Genomic DNA, 16,266 nt, shown 5'->3' with positions numbered 1-16,266 from the left:
AAACTGCTATCAAAACACTGAACCATAACTTTCAGAAATTTGGTCTGGTCGAACGAATCTACCAACAATGGACCATAATTCCAATCAGCAATGTTCAAAATTTTCTAACAAGAATTGAAACGACTCATTAGGCTTTCAGACCAACACTATCAACAGGTAATGGCAAGTTTTTGGCAAGCCATATAAACAATGAAACTAATCCTCAAACATACAATGATCTCAAGACGAATCATACAACACCTGTTAAGAACACGAAATTAATACCTGCCTTGAGCTTACGTAAACTCTGTGTAAAATGATAGATTTGCTAAGGTCTCAGTGATAAGCACGCAAGGCGACGCATAGTACACATTTAAATCAAACCAACTCACCTGGCTAACCAATGATGAAGCTTTTAAATGGCATTCCAAATTTATTTAGTAGAAAGAACCACATGCCATGTCCTATGTTATATTATGACTCTGTTGTATGGAAATATTAGCGAAAGCAGATAGCAAAATAGAGAAATGCCTAGACCTCTGAAGATATGCGCAATATTACACCAAACAAAGAGCGCCTAGTACATCAGAGGACCATCAGGAAAGACAGTCATCATATACCCATCTACAAGCCAATTAAAAACCTTCAGTGGACGTAACCCATGAGAAAAAATATATCAATTGGCAAGCCAAAAAACCACCAACAAGAAATTCGATCTCGACCAGACACAACCAAAACAATTGAAGATAATCATAATTTCCAATCATTACACTCCCAAGGCCTCTTAAGTCAAGTTCACTCAATTGCTAACTCTTCGCAACATAAAGAACAGAACCTGAGCGCCTAAACAAGTTCTCACAGGCTAACAGAGACATCTATAAAAGAGATCAACTCTAATGACAGCCTCTTTCTCCTCTGCCTGCTGAAGCTCTCCTCTGCCTGCTGAAGCTCTGCCCTGCCTGTAGAGCTTCACTCTCCCTCTCTCTCTCCTGCCTGAAAAAACCCTTCCCCAAGAACCTGCTGTACTATCTTCCCCTTGCATCTGCAGCGCCTCTTTCCCCTGAATTTGAAGCCTCTTCCATCATCAGCTGAGCCTCTTCTTTAATATCTCAGCTGCTGAGCATCTATATCTATGCCCTGGTATGACTTTCATTTGAATGGAATATCAAGACTCACATCTGTACAAGACTGAGTAACGAACATGGACGACTGTTTGAGTGTAACAATTACTGACATTTGAACAGTTTGTCATTTATATCATTGTTTTAGAATTTTGTTAGCAATGTCTTTTAATCGTTGGACTTAGAGAATAAAGAACTAACTTTTACTAACACATATATCAGTATTGCTAACAATAGCTTAACACATTCACTAGCACCTAAAACGGTAATAATCACATTACTTCACACAAGCAGAGTGCATAAACTAAACATAGTCAAAGTAAGATAAGATAAAAAGCAAATTCAACACTCGTATTGTGTGTAGTTTCAGTCAAGTCAAATCAATTAATCGCATTCGCCACATAATGGGGCATTAGAGCGATATCTTTATTAAAGGTTGACTTGCAACAAAATTCACATTACAGTTATTTGGTACCAAAAGATTCACAATGTCTTACTCTGTTGTGTTGTAAGTGCCAAATATGTGGAAATGTGATTACAAGCTCTTAAAAGCTCAAAAACGAAAAGCCGCCGTGGATTGGAATCTCTTTATTTCTCTGACGTAGTCATGAAATTTATTTATTGTCTTGTCATGTGATGTTCTCACGTGAATAGAAAGGCCAGTAAAAAGCTCAATATAAAACTTATCGTAACACTAGTTTATGACAAACACTTCGGGTTTTACCGAAGACCCTGTATCAAATATAGATGCTCGCTACTTTACAGTTTTGTTTCGGTTTGGTATAATCGGCAAGTCGTAATCTGATCTTGTGACCCAATACTTCGCAAATAATTTTTGCAGCACTTTTCGATTCTCACAGGTGACCAACAGGCTTGTCATGATTATCAGACAATGATATGTACTCCTTCGCGGTAAGGCTAAAAATTAAACAAATTTTTACGGTAAGTTATAAGATATCACTGCTAAAAGTGAGTAGTGACAGCATTACAATGACGATAAAACAGACGCGTAAGAACAATAGACATAGTTTTATTGAATGCGTAAAGCATATTTGTGAAAATATTTCGACGAATAAGGTTGACAACTACATCACATTTGAGCCGTTTTGTGAAGAGAATCCAAACTACGGCGGTCTCGTGTGGCTGCGATTAACTGTTCGTTTTTTAGCTTTTAAGGGCTTGTAATCACATTCCCACATATTTTGCACCTACAACACAACAGAGTTAAGACATGGTGAATCTTTCCATATCAAATAACTGAAATGTGAATTTTGGTGCAAGTCAACCTTTAAGTAACATAAGTAGATTACTCTTAGTTTGGGTTTCTTCCTTCTTTCTTTTTCCTTTTTTATTGTGATTTTTAAATTTGGTTGGGGCAATGTTGTTATTAAGGTTGAGGGTAGAGATTAGGTGGGGACAAGAACTTTCAATAAATATTGAAAGTTCTTGGTGGGGGTGTGTTGAAAAGAAAAAAAATGGGTCAACTGTTAAGGGTCCGCACAAAAAAGGAGTGTTTTTTAACATTGGGTGTTGATTGCACCTTTAGTGCTTTTGTATTGTGTAGGTGGGCATTTGAGAAAAAATGGGTTGGTATTGCGATTTCTTCATTTATTATTTTGTTTTTTAGATTTTGGTCGGCAGTATTCCGATGCTCTGCAAGAGTGGCCCAGGACTACTCAGACATGAGGTCAGAAATCCTCTCATTTTTTTCAAGTTTAAACACCCACCTAGAAGCTTTTCTGTTCCCAGACTCGAGGGAGTCTGTGCTTGGATAAAAATGGAGACCGGACAGTTGACGAATATTTAAGAAATGGGTGGCAGATGGTTTTAAAGGAAAGGGTTTTTGTTTTGGATAAGAAACATCTGAGGGACCTCATGAGCATGTATAGTGTGGATAAGGATTTGGTTATAGTCTTTTCTATGTGAAGGTTAAAGTTGATTTTATTGTCTATAATGACTCCGAGGTATTTAAAGTGATTGACATAAGTTAGTTGTTGGCCTTTCATACGATATTTGTGAAATAAGGGGCACTCATGAGACCTAAAAAAAACAAGTTGTCTTACATTTTGTGATATTAAATTCTATCTGCCATTTATCAGCCCAGTCTATGAGCAAATCAAGATCTGATTGAAGACTTGCACAGTCGCTGGCTGACTCAATCTGGGAATATAAGAGAGCATCATCAGTAAAAAGTCTGAGTCTAGAGGTTTTGATAGCCGCTAGCATATCCATTATAAAATTCAAAAAGAAGGTGGGCCTAAAACAGATCCCTGGGGCACACCAGAGGAAACTGGACATGGTTTGGACTATGTTTCATTTATAGAAATGGTCTGTGTGCGATCCTTCAACCAATCCTCGACCCAGGCGACAATTGTTCTGTCTAGATTAATTTGGGTAAGTTTGAATAAAAGTTTGTGGTAGGACAATTTGTCAAAGGCTTTAGAAAAATTAAGGATAATTGCATCAGTTTAGATTCCAGTATCAAATGATTCAATGAGTTCCTGAGTTGTGAGAATTAGCTGACTTTCGCAGCTTCTCCTCAAGTGAAACCCATGTTGGCAGTCATGGAAAAAAATCGATGGAGTCTAAAAAGTTACGAATGGAGTGTGCGACTATGCGCTCTGTGGTTTTTTACAGTACACATGTCAGAGAGATTGGACGATAGTTGGCAAGAGCCTGCTACCTTAATTTTTACAAATGGGTATGACAGTAGCCGTTTTCCAATCCTTAGGGACAGTATGGTTGGATAAAGAGTATTGCATTATCTTGGTAAAAGTGGGTGCAATATAGGAAGCTAGGTGTTTCAGCAACGAGGTGCTCAGCTCATCTGGGCCAGCAGCCTTAAAAGGGTTAAGTTGTTTTAAGAGTTTTAAGACACCATCGTTGGAAACAGTTATTGCCTTAGTATTTTGTTTGGTGGAGTTTGCTACAGTTTCGTATGTTGGGGGAATGGGATAAGCACTATTATCAACTGTGAAAATGGAGGATAAAGTGTCAGCAAAAGTGTTGGCTATATTATCAGGTGGTTTGCAGGTGTTGTCGTTACTGGATCCTCTTTTTGAAGATATGAATTTTTTAAAAAGGTTTATAGTTGCCTTTCGTCAATTCATGACAGATATGGATATTTAGAAAATTATTATAGTCTTGTCTAATTAGTTTTTTACATTTTTTAATCTGAAGCTGGAGCATCTGTTTATTTTCGGCGGTCGGGTACTTGTTAAATGTTTTAAACAATCTATTATTTTTATCTCTTTAATGCTGGTGTGTTTAATCCAAAATTTCTGTTTACATTTTTCAAGGAGAAAATGAGGGCTCGAGGCCTTAGCTGCTGCCATAATTTCAGTTTTAAAGGATTGCCAAATGTCATTAATATTAGGATTTGATTGATATGAGATTAGTTATTTGTCTGTCTGTCAAGGGCTTGGGATTGGAGTGTTAGTTCAGTGTTATTAGTTTGGTTATATTTAAATTTAAAAACGGGGGATAGTTTGGGAAGGTTTACCTATTTGGGGCTATCAGGCATGCTCACCTCAAAGTGCACATAAAAATGGTCAGACGTGCTTGGCTCTCCATGGGCATTATTAATTTCCATAGAGGATAACAGAAGGTCTAGGGTGTTTCGTTAAATATGTGTTGGAAAATCAACAGGTTGAGAGAGACCATGCGTTTGAAGGAGGTGAAGAAAATCCGCATGCACCTTCCTGTCTCGACTAGATTTCAAGGTTTTGCTAGGTCACTGTATCTCAGGTAAGTTACAGTCACCGGTAATGACAAAAAATGGGCTGGCAAGGGATTCAGTCCAGTTTAGTAGGCCCATCAATGTTTTTTACACAAAGTTGATGGTAAAAACAGGAAAAATGGAAGGTAAAATTATGTATATTTATTTTCAGAGTAAGAATTTCGGAATCTATAATTTCATCTACACGTATTACATTTATAGAGGAACTGTCTTTGATGGCTATAAAGACACCACCGCCTAAGCCTGGGCCTTTAGTCCGGTCTAGGCGGTAGATTGTATAAAAATTTGTTAATTCACCATCTTGCACACTGGTATCAAGTTTGGTTTCTGTTATAGCTATGATGTCAGGGGAATAGGTGTAGATTAACAAGTTAAGTTCGTGTATTCTATTTTTTAGACCATTGGCATTCCAGGTAATGCATTTAATAAATTTTAACATTGAATTAATTCATCCCCTGAGACCTTATATATTTTATTATTTTTTATCTTATATTTGATTTCTGGATTAGATACCGATAGCTCTCTTCTCTTTTGGTGCAGAGCAAATGTTGCGGCTTGAATAGCCGACAGCTTAGGGCTGGACTGACGCTTGTGAGCTTTGTGGATTAGCCGTTAGCTTGCCTCGCATTGCATCAAGGACTGGACCAAGTGGTTAGTTCAAATGCTCAGTGTCTGATAGACAGTTGAATTAGTGGAGTAGGTTATGAGTCCAATAAGGTTAGTAATTTTGTTTAATATAGATTTGTTTAATATTTTTGTTTGTTAATAATTCATGAATACCGAGTTTGGTGTAATTGCTGTATCTCTCATTATATTTGTTCCATCTTTATATCTACATTTTCTTTTGATTGCAGTTCTACGAAATAAATCCTGAATAACTTATAAGCTTATGGCCACTACAGTAGACTTTACAGAGACCATTAAATACAAGGACTGGAAAAAGGCTTTTAATGCTATGATTGTGGATAGAGGTTTGTCAGACAGTGAAAACCTATTCTACCTTCAAAAATATGTCTCAGGTGAAGCTGCTGAGGCTATCAGCAGTTATTTTACTTTAGATTCAAGAAGTGCGTACTCAGATGCCCAGGCAGCGCTAGATAGGCGCTATGGGAACAGCTTTGTTATATCGGAGGCTATATCGTACAAAGCGGGAAAACTGGCCAAAGATTTCTGCACGAGATGCTACAGCACTTCGCAAATTTTCTGACTTCCTTGGGCAGTGTAAAGCCGATATGTCAGAGATACCTGAGCAAAGACTTCTAGATGACAACCGAGAAAACCAAAAAATGTTGGGTCTATTGCCAAACTGGCTTGTTAATTTGTGGAATCGTAACGCTTCAAATACCAGATTGCACACAATTGCTTTGCTCCATTTTTGGAGTTGGAAAATTTCATTAGGTTAGAAGTAGATATAGCCTGCAATCCTGTTACCTTACTACAGTCTCTCAGGCCAGCACCACAACCAAGAGGCTTTAATACTGATCAAAGGCATCACCATGCTCTGGCATCTGCTGCCGTGACCCATCGGGATAACAGTCTGGCAGATGCCGAACCATGTGTAATGTGCAACTCAATATCTCACAAATTGGCACAGTGTCCCAAGTTTGAGCAGTTACCAACAGATGACAAGTAGTATTCTTTAGCGACTAGTAAAAGATCATGCTTTGCGTGTTTGGCACAGAATCACTTCGTTAACCAGTGCAGAGTAAATAGATTATGCGACCAATGTGGTGGAAGGCATGCCACCATACTACATAGAAGCACGACAAAAACTCAGAGAACTGTGAACAACAATCAGCATGCTAATAGTGCATACTGCAATTCAGCTGCAAGCAGCATGCAAAACACAAGACTCTGTACCATGATAATTGCAGTGTGGGTTTTCACACGTTCAAACCCAAGCAAAGAACATCTAACATATGCAATGTTAGACACTCAATCTGATGTTACATTTGTAAACAATGAAGTCGATAGGCAGCTCAAATCAAACAGTATTACTCCTACGACTTTGAAAATGTCAACTATGACAAGCCAAGGCTCAATGTAAAATGTGACAAACTTACTGATATAATTATCAGAGGATATACATGTACCTCTAAAGAAAGCATTGATATCTCTACATGTTACTCTAGGGATTCACTTACACATAACATTGATCACATACCAACTAATGAATTAGCTCAATGGATACCACACCTACATCGCATTGCAGATCAAATACCACCACTTCTAGATTGCGGTGTTGGTCTACTGATAAGCTATAATTGTAGCAGAGCTTTATCTCCAGTTGAATTCATACCAGCCAAAGGAAATTTACCATATGCATTAAAGACAGCCCTAGGTTGGTGCTTAGTAGGTTCCTTTGCACCCAGCACTCGAAAACAATCAAAGTCCATTGACTTGACCCTCTCACACCGAATAAGCTCGAAGGAATTAACTTCTGAACTTCTGAACAAATTAGAGGGTGATTTCAGTGTGCCTGTCAAAGATGATTTTGTTTCACAGGAAGATATGACTTTTCTGTCGATAATGAATGAAGAAGTGGTGCAGCTTAACGATGGCTACTACTACTTATCTCTTCCCTTAAAACAAGGGGTTGATTTGAGTGCCCATAACTACAAGGTCGTTCTGCACAGACTCCACTGTCTTCAGTCCAAATTTGCCAAATCAGCATCCTTCGAAAGAAATTACAAGGAGTACATGAATTCCTGGCATAATTTCTCGTGAGGAAGCTGAAATCACTCCGAGTTCTGCAGCTGGTCCATGCTGGTATTTATCACATCATGGTGTATATCACAAAAAGAAAAAAACTATGCGTAGTATTTGACTGTAGTGCGGAGTATCAAGGTATCAGCTTGAATGAGAACCTTCTGCAGGGCCCTGACTTGAACAATGATTTGCTCGGAGTACTAACAAGATTTAGATCAGAACACGTAGCTGTAGCTTGTGATATAGAAAAGATGTATCATCACTTCAGGGTGCTGCCCAAGTATCGGGACTATTTGAGATTCCTGTGGTTTAGTCCCACTGATATTACTAAGATAGTAGTCTACAGAATATGTGCACTTATTTGGAGCACGTTCCTCCCCTGCAGTAGCCAAATTTGCTCTTAAGCAATTAGCTTCTGACTATGCAGGAAAAGACTCTTCTGCTGGATCTTTCATTCATAGAAACTTCTATGTAGACGATGGCTTGATAAGTGTACCCACTATTTCTGAAGCCATCAACCCAGTCAAGGCAACTCAGTCTATTTGCTTGAAGGGAAACATTCGGGTTCATAAACTTCTTTCAAATGAGAGACAGGTGAGGTGATGCATGCCTTCCCCAGGAAAGATTGGGCCAGTGAACCCAATTCATCATACTCACTGCTTCCTGCAATAGAGAGAACCTTGGGTATTCAATGGTGTCTAGACACAGACACATTTCAATTTGACTTCGAAATTGACGACTGTTCTTGCACTAGATAGAATGTCTTATCCAGCATTGTGACTATCTTTGACCCCATTGGTGTTCTCTCCCCATTATTGTTAGAAGGAAAGTACATTCTCCAGCTAGCTTGCAAAGAAAAGCTGAGATGGGATCAAAAGTTATCTAAAACTCTTGAAGATACCTGGAAGAAATGAAGAGGTCAGTTCAACTGTGTATCCGGAATTTCAATTCCCAGGTGTCTCAAACCAGCCAGTCTCAGCGGGAGTGTCACTTTGTCTCAAATACACGCATTTGCAGATTCTAGTTCTATTGGGTATGGCGCTTGTTCCTATTTGAGGCAGGACAGGTTTGGAAATGTCTGCTGTTCCATTCTCATGGGCAAATCTAGAGTAGCACCTCTCAAGGTAACCACTATACCACGCCTTGAGCTACAAGCAGCACTGCTTGCTGCCAAGCAACTGTGGACTGACTCCTAAGATTGTATTAGGTTACCTAACGAATGAGTCAAAGCGCTTCCATGTTTTTGTTGCAAACAGAATCGCCCAAATCCGACAACTTACCCCTACTACTCAATGGAACTGGGTTGAAAGCCAATGAAACTCTGCTGATTTTGCTTCTTGAGGTCTTGAGGCCTCTTCATTTTTAAGGTCTTTCTGGTTGTCTGGGCCTGAATTCCTATTGCAAGAAAAATTTTCAGCTGAGAATCCTTGGTTCATGATGATGATCCGGAAGTACTCTGACACTCAACCTGCCATGCTCAACACTGTTGAGAAATTCTCACGATGGACTTCAGCGGTTTGCTGCACTGCTTTGGTTTATGGTACCATTAAGAGAAGATTTAAATATCGCGCTCATCTCAATGTTGAGTTACTGGAATGTACTAAAATTTGGCTGAAATGTTCAGTGCAACGAGCTACCATGCAAGAGGACTATGACAAACTAGCCATGGATAAGATGGTCGAACGATCAGGCTCAATGTGGAGATTAGACCCTTTTATCCATGAAAATGGAGTCATTTGAGTCGGTGGTAGAATAAAATTCTCTTCTATGCTCTATGGAGAGAAACATCCTATTGTTCTACCAAGAGAAGGATATATCACTAAATTAACTACCGAACAGAAACTACTACAGAAAGGCTGCACATCAAGGTAGGACTACAACCATGGCAGCCATTCGGTCTGCTGGATACTGGATAGTCTCCAGCAGATCGGTAGTCTCGGCGGTCATTCACAATTGTGTCGCATGTCGTTGTCTTAGACGAAACACTGAAGTGCAAAAGATGGTAGATTTGCCCTCTGACAGAACAGACCTATCTTCACCTTTCATGCATGTAGGACTGGACTGCTTTGGTCCCTTTCTTGTAAAGGAAGGCAGGAAGTCTCTGAAGAAGTATGGTGTCATATTCGTTTGTCTTCAGAGTCGTGCAGTGCACGTGGAATTGGTAGATAATATATCGACAGATGTCTTTATTAACTCTTTAAGATGCTTTATTGCCTTACGCGGTAATGTATCTCACATACGATGTGATAGAGGTTCAAACTTTGTTCTGGTGGCAAATGAGCTAGCCAAAGCTTTCAAAAAAATAGCCAGGATCATATTAAGAGCTTACCTCTTGACGGAAACTGTGACTTTGTCTTCAATTCTCCAAATGCAAGTCATATGGGTGGAGTCTGGGAACGACTGATCAGGGTGTTCAGAAACGTAATCATCGGAATTCTTCTGCAGAGTCACGACAGGCTAGATAGTGCATCGATTGGGACCTTATTTTATGAGGCCATGTCCATTGTGAACAGTCGTCCTATTTCTAGCATTGAAGAGGATTTTGAACATCTCACACCAAACCATCTACTTATGATTAAACCAGAAATGGTGCAACCCCCACCAGGGGTGTTCACTGATGCTGACATGTATGCTCGAAAACGGTGGAGATGTGTACAACACTTGGTCGATATATTTTGGTCTCGCTGGAAATCTGAGTATTTGTACGCTCTACAGAGCCGGTGTAAATTGCAAAACGAAAACTGAAGGTAAGAGACATTGTCTTGCTTAAAGATGAGTCAGTCTGTCGATCTGACTGGGGTATGGCTAAAATAGTCGAACTCCTACCAGGTAAAGATGATCTAGCACAGAAAGCTAAGGTGCGAGTTTCCAAATCCAGTTCTTAAGGAGGTTCAATCTTGGAGAGACCAATCCATAAGATGGTGTTACTGCTAGAAAATTAATGCAACAGTTAACTTGGGTGGTCTTTTATTATAGGTCTTGTCTGGGTGTTCATGTTTTTTCTGTTGTCTTGCTCTGGTGGCAGCCTTCGACAGGTGATTCGAGGGGGGAAGTGTTGCGGCTTGGATAGCTTAAGGCTGGACTGACGCTTGTGAGCTTTGTGGATTAGCCGTTAGCTTGCCTTGCATTCAGGACTGGACCAAGTGGTTAGTTCAAATGCTCAGTGTCTGATAGACAGTTGAATTAGTGGAGTAGGCCACGAGTCCAATAAGGTTAGTAATTTTGTTTAATATAGATTTGTTTAATATTTTTGTTTGTTAATAATTCATAAATACCGAGTTTGGTGTAATTGCTGTATCTCTCATTATATTTGTTCCATCTTTATACCTACATTTTTTTCGATTGCAGTTCAACGAAATAAATCCTGTATAACTTATAAGCCTATGGCCACAACAGCAAATGCTTCTGCGTGCTCTGCCCTGGTCATATCATTAGTAGCAAAAACGTTAGGGTTAGGTTTGTTAGAGTTTAGCCTTCTTAAAAAGTTATATTTATTAATTTCAGATTTAAAACCTATTCTGACAGGGCGAGTTTTATTCTCATGCTGCTTACCAACAAGGCTGATGTGGACAATGTCGGACTCTGGAATGCCCAGTCCTGAAACTAAATCAAAAATGGTCTTTTCAAGGGTTTCTCCTTCAACTTTATTAACATTGTGGGCAATTGCAAAGGGTTTCAGGCTCTCTTTTTCTTTGATTTTATTCTGTTCTAGAAGTGTATTAGTTACGGTTTCAAATTATTTTTTAGTTGCTTCACTGGCAGCTGTTGTAGTGGCAGAGACACTGCCCACAGCTTCAGCATAAGATCTAAAAGTTTTAAGTTTCTGAGACCATTGTTTTAATGATTTCTACCTTAGAATCTAGGCTAAACAGCATTTCTTTCATGGAAGGGGCATAGACATATTCTTTTAGTTTGGTGAGACAATCAGGGCAATAGAACATTATTCCAGACAAGACAAGAAAGGTTTGGGCAAATTTTCCCAGCCTGGGAGACAGGTGATATGGGCATGGTAGTGTAATAAAAAAAGTGGACGACAAGTACGACACCGAGTTTCCACCATTGTCGTCGCAGAACAAAACCCTTAAAACGGAAATGATAGCCCTGAAAAGGGCTGAGGTGGTTGGTGAGACTACTGGCACTCAAAAATCGATTTTGACTGGTGAGTCCAGTAGCCCGAGAGGGTCACTGTCGTCCCCGATAGGATCTACCGATGGGCAAATGGTCTTGGACCCCACTTCATGCTTGTAAAAGCGAATGAGCTGTCAATCAGTGTGTACCCGTATTTGTAGATGTCAGAATGCATAAGAGTTGATGACGTCTTTTCTAAGCCTATAATCTGGCAGCTTCAAATTGCTAACTTAACGGATCTATATTACGTTCATCGCAATTCAGACAAATTTGAATAGTCATTTATAAGGCGCACGCTTAACACTTGTCTAATGTAGAGTGTATGTAGGTGTGATACTAGCAATTTTTTTATGTTAACCATTTATTACCATATTGTTCTAAGATTTGCATGTTACTATACAAACACTAAAAAATTATTAATACTCGTATTGCGTGATTAGTTAGTGACAAATGTTATCGTTTTTGTATTCGAAATATGTTATTGTGGAATTGGTTGACCTGATTACTGTGCAGCCAATCAATTGTGGATTTTTCTTGGGATTGCTATATAACCTGCCGGTTTGATCATTGTTGGTGTGTTACTGCTTGGTACTGAGAGATATAACACCAATAAAGATACTGCGTTCTTTACAAATAAGCTCTGCTTGAGTTTGAAAAGCAAATAGTGTATAGCATTCTTGTCACTGTTTCTGACTTTAGCATTGTGATATTAGCCAGCGTATCATAGCTGCATTCACTATAAGTGCTATTGACCGAACATCAAGAATTATTGCGCTTGGCTTGCTAGGGTGTAATAGTTGAGAAAAGACACCATCGAGTCTGTTTATCGGCTCACTCTCAAGTCTGTTTATCGGCTCACTCTCGAGTCTGTTTATCGGCTCACTCTCGAGTCTGTTTATCGGCTCACTCTCGAGTCTGTTTATCGGCTCACTCTCGAGTCTGTTTATCGGCTCACTCTCGAGTCTGTTTATCAGCTCACTCTAGAGTCTGCTCATCGGCTCACTTTCGAGTCTGTTTATCGGCTCACCCACAAGTCTGTTTATTGACTCATCGAGTTTGCGTGAACTCGCTCTTGAGTTAGTTGTCTATCCTTGTCGAGTAGAATTTACTTCAGTAGGTGCATGTTGCACAGGTAACACCAGGTTTTTTCTTTGTTGTTTTTTGCTGCATATTATGCAGCTGCTACCTTGGGCATTTGGCGTGCCCAAGTCAGACATTGTTGATAGGCCACCTGTTGGGCCGTTGTGAATAGCCTCTACACCAAGAAGTAGTTTGTTGCAAAAAAATGGAGTGATCAAAAAATAAAAAAATATGCAGAATATAAACAGAGGATATTTGTGTTGATGGCTTGAAAGGAAGATCAGGCAAACTCAACAAAGAAGGAAAAAACAACTATTGTAGTAAGCAAACAAAGCAGTAGAGACAGACGAGATTATCTCCGAGGCTACAAAGAAAAACAACGAAGCAAACGGCGCAAAATGGACGTGTCTTTCGGGGTCCATGTCGCCCAAATGATCCCTTTAAGAGAACGAAATCGACGTACTAACGCCTGTAAATAATTCAGTGAGTGCCTACAAACGATAATATGTTGTATGGTAGTGGTTTTGTTGTTTTGTTGATTATTTCGCTTTGATCTGAAGAGCAGTTTTGAAAATTAAAAAATTAAAAAAAATTAGGATTAATAAGCCGTTTACTGTAATGCTGCTTACTATTAACTTATTAAGCTAAACGTATGTAAACTAAGTGCATATAAATTCTGTAACTCTAATCACCGTTCAGTTTGCGGGCAAGTTAAATTCTACTAATCTAATCTAAAATTTTCCCACTACACCCTTCTAGAAAGAAGGAAAGGCGTGGGAACTCTTTTATTACAAAAATTATTTTCTAAAAACCTCTCAGGTCTCGAGTTGTTCTCGGCCAAAAAGAATTAAAAAACGCATTTGTCCGGATTGTTGGCACAAACAGACCTGTTTTCTGTCGAGTGTTGTGGTGCTTGATAGTATTTTTAAAATCAGGGACCGTAAAGTTCCTTTCCACTGCTTTTACTCTACTCTACTGTGCAATTCCGTTTGTTTAAGAACGTGTACATGTATATATCACTATAGCCTAACACAACAGTAGTTTCCTGAAAATGCAAAAGGTACTGATGACAAAAAAATTATCATGTCATTACAGTTTCAACGTAAAAAACCAAAACGATCTATGACTAATGTAAGACACATTTTTTTAATTAGCAATATTAAACGATAACATATTATCGCCAGTGTTTACAATAATACTTCTATTAAAATAACGCTTAGTATTTTAGTGAAAACAGTCACAAAATTATGTTTGCTAACACATATACGAAAAAAAAATTAAAACAGATATATTATACATTGCGTTAATATTGCGTTATATTATTACGTTACAAGTTTAACTACGTTTGTTAAATAATATCTTACATTACCAGGAGAAACCTTTGTAGCCTTTATTAATATGTCAAACAAACTAAATTAAAACACCCGCCCGGATACATGCATCTCTTCAGTCAGAAGCGCGCTTGCTACTTACATATTGCGAGAGCGTCACTGCAAAAAATTGTTTACCCATTATTTCAAATTGTATGCACAACTCCAAAGTTTATTTAACATGAAGCAAGGCGTGTAATAGCGCGAACAAACTAAGTGGAGAAGCAGCCTACCATGAAGTGCTCAAAAAAGTGCTTTATTTTATATTAGGATGGATAATATGCTGAAATAATGTTCTAAACCAGAATTTTACACTGATTCTGAATATCTAGTTTCTACACCTCTAAACTAGCCACCAGACTAATTATAATGTATTACGTAATACCATAAATTAATATAATTTTTATAATTTACAAGTTCGACCAGTACAAAACAGGACTGATACATCAAACTAAATCAAAATTTGTAGCTGATTTCAAATATCATATTATGAGATTTCAAAAATGCATGGATTTGAATTTATATTACATAATAATATTATTATGTAAGTTATATGCATAACTTGAAGTATGTATTAATATGATTGTGAATACCACTCAATTCCATTTGTTTTTAGACCAGACTGTTCTGAATATGTAATTGACAATTCTCTCAACTGGCCACAACATTTTTATAATGTATTATGTAATACATGAATTTAATGATATAATTTCAAATTTCGCCAGTTTATCATTTGGGGAAAGCAAAAAGGTTGCAACATATCAATCAAGATCAGAATTTGTAGTATATTTCAAATTTAATATTTATATCTTTCCAAGTTGCATAGATTTGAACTTATACACGATGTTATATAATATAATGGATTACATAAATGTCTGTTGGTCTGATGTAGCACCGTGACTGTTATCTTCTACACATCTACAAGAAGGAAAAATGAATCAAAAACTGTCACAGCTGTTTAAAGATTTGACCAAGATGTAGAATCTCTTTTCCTGTCTGGTATCAGGGAAAGGTATCATGAGTGGAAATATTCTGCAAACCTTTAAAGACATAACCTGATACTTGATGTATAATAACCTATCTTCACCAGCATTCTCACCAGGATATGTATTCTCTTCTTCAGCACCAGTTTTGTTTCCACAATCCTTGCACTGACACACATCTGTACATTTGAGTCCAGCCTTCTGGCACTGGCATCTATTGGATGAACATCCTGTCTTATATCGACAAAGCATGTCTTTCATCACATCAAAAGGCGCTGGGTTCTGTGACATTCATGTTATTTTGAGATTGCCATTAGATAAAGTCCAGCCATGATTAGTGGGTAGGGGAGGATCAATTGTTGGCTGCGCAGCTCTACACCATATGGCTGCTTGGTAACCAGCTCTCATTACATGCAGCCTCAGTTCATCTTGGGTTGGAGGAAGGTTAGCTTGGGAAATCCTTGAGGGAGAGCAATAAACCAAATATCTTGCTTCATTGACCTTTTCAGTTGTGTCAATATTATAAAGCCTGCATATGAGTTTTTCTATAGAGTGCTGAGTATCATCATCTACTTCAAACTCCAAGCCCAAAGAGCTTAACACGTTGATGAACTCAGGGTTCTGCTTGAGCAAATTCAGAAAGGATTTCTTTCCCTTTGAATGAAATGCGCTGATACTATCACAACCGCTGAGTGCTGTAGACCCAGAAGTGCCTGGCAGTAGGGCGGTGTTAGAATACCTGTTACATTTCCAATGTGTATGCAACGCATTCGTTCTTTCTTTCCACAGATGTAGTACAATTGATCTGATGGAAGCTCATATACCAAAGATATACAAATCATAAACACATTTGTATCTTGACACTTTATCATCCCCTTACAGTACGATCCTTTTGTCTTCCATGATGGACTTTATATGTGCTATCATTCTTGTGTCAGCTTCCTTATGATCTGATGCTAGACTCACTATATTTTTATTACTAGTTATCCCATCAATTTGAAAACTGATCTTGTTGCACTTGGAAGAGAATGCTATATATACATAAAGATCCTGTTTGATCTGTGCACTGCTCCACTCCTTACTCAAGAAAGCTACCAAAGCTTCTTTGTTAGCACCCTCTGCCAGGAAGTCTGACCGTTTTGGTACCATTTGATTTG

The 16,266-nt window shown here is 38.5% G+C and overlaps 1 protein-coding gene across 6 annotated transcripts in view; it reads right to left on the bottom strand.

Moving 5' to 3' along the window:
* LOC137397024 (PHD finger protein 7-like) overlaps nucleotides 1-14,217 on the bottom strand; it is a 49,054-nt gene extending 34,837 nt beyond the window's left edge. For 3 of the 6 annotated variants that reach the window (XM_068083302.1, XM_068083303.1, XM_068083305.1), the window contains exon 1: nucleotides 14,126-14,193. The gene's annotated coding sequence lies outside the window, so the exon portion shown is untranslated. Of the gene's footprint in view, nucleotides 1-14,120 lie in introns of all 6 variants that reach the window. The other 3 variants (XM_068083304.1, XM_068083306.1, XM_068083301.1) reach the window with 2 other exon arrangements.
* Between the last annotated feature and the right edge of the window lie 2,049 nt (nucleotides 14,218-16,266).

This window comes from Watersipora subatra, chromosome 5 (assembly GCF_963576615.1).
Source record: "Watersipora subatra chromosome 5, tzWatSuba1.1, whole genome shotgun sequence".
Taxonomy (NCBI): Eukaryota; Metazoa; Bryozoa; class Gymnolaemata; order Cheilostomatida; family Watersiporidae; genus Watersipora; species Watersipora subatra.
This window is presented reverse-complemented; position numbering and strand designations above follow the sequence as displayed.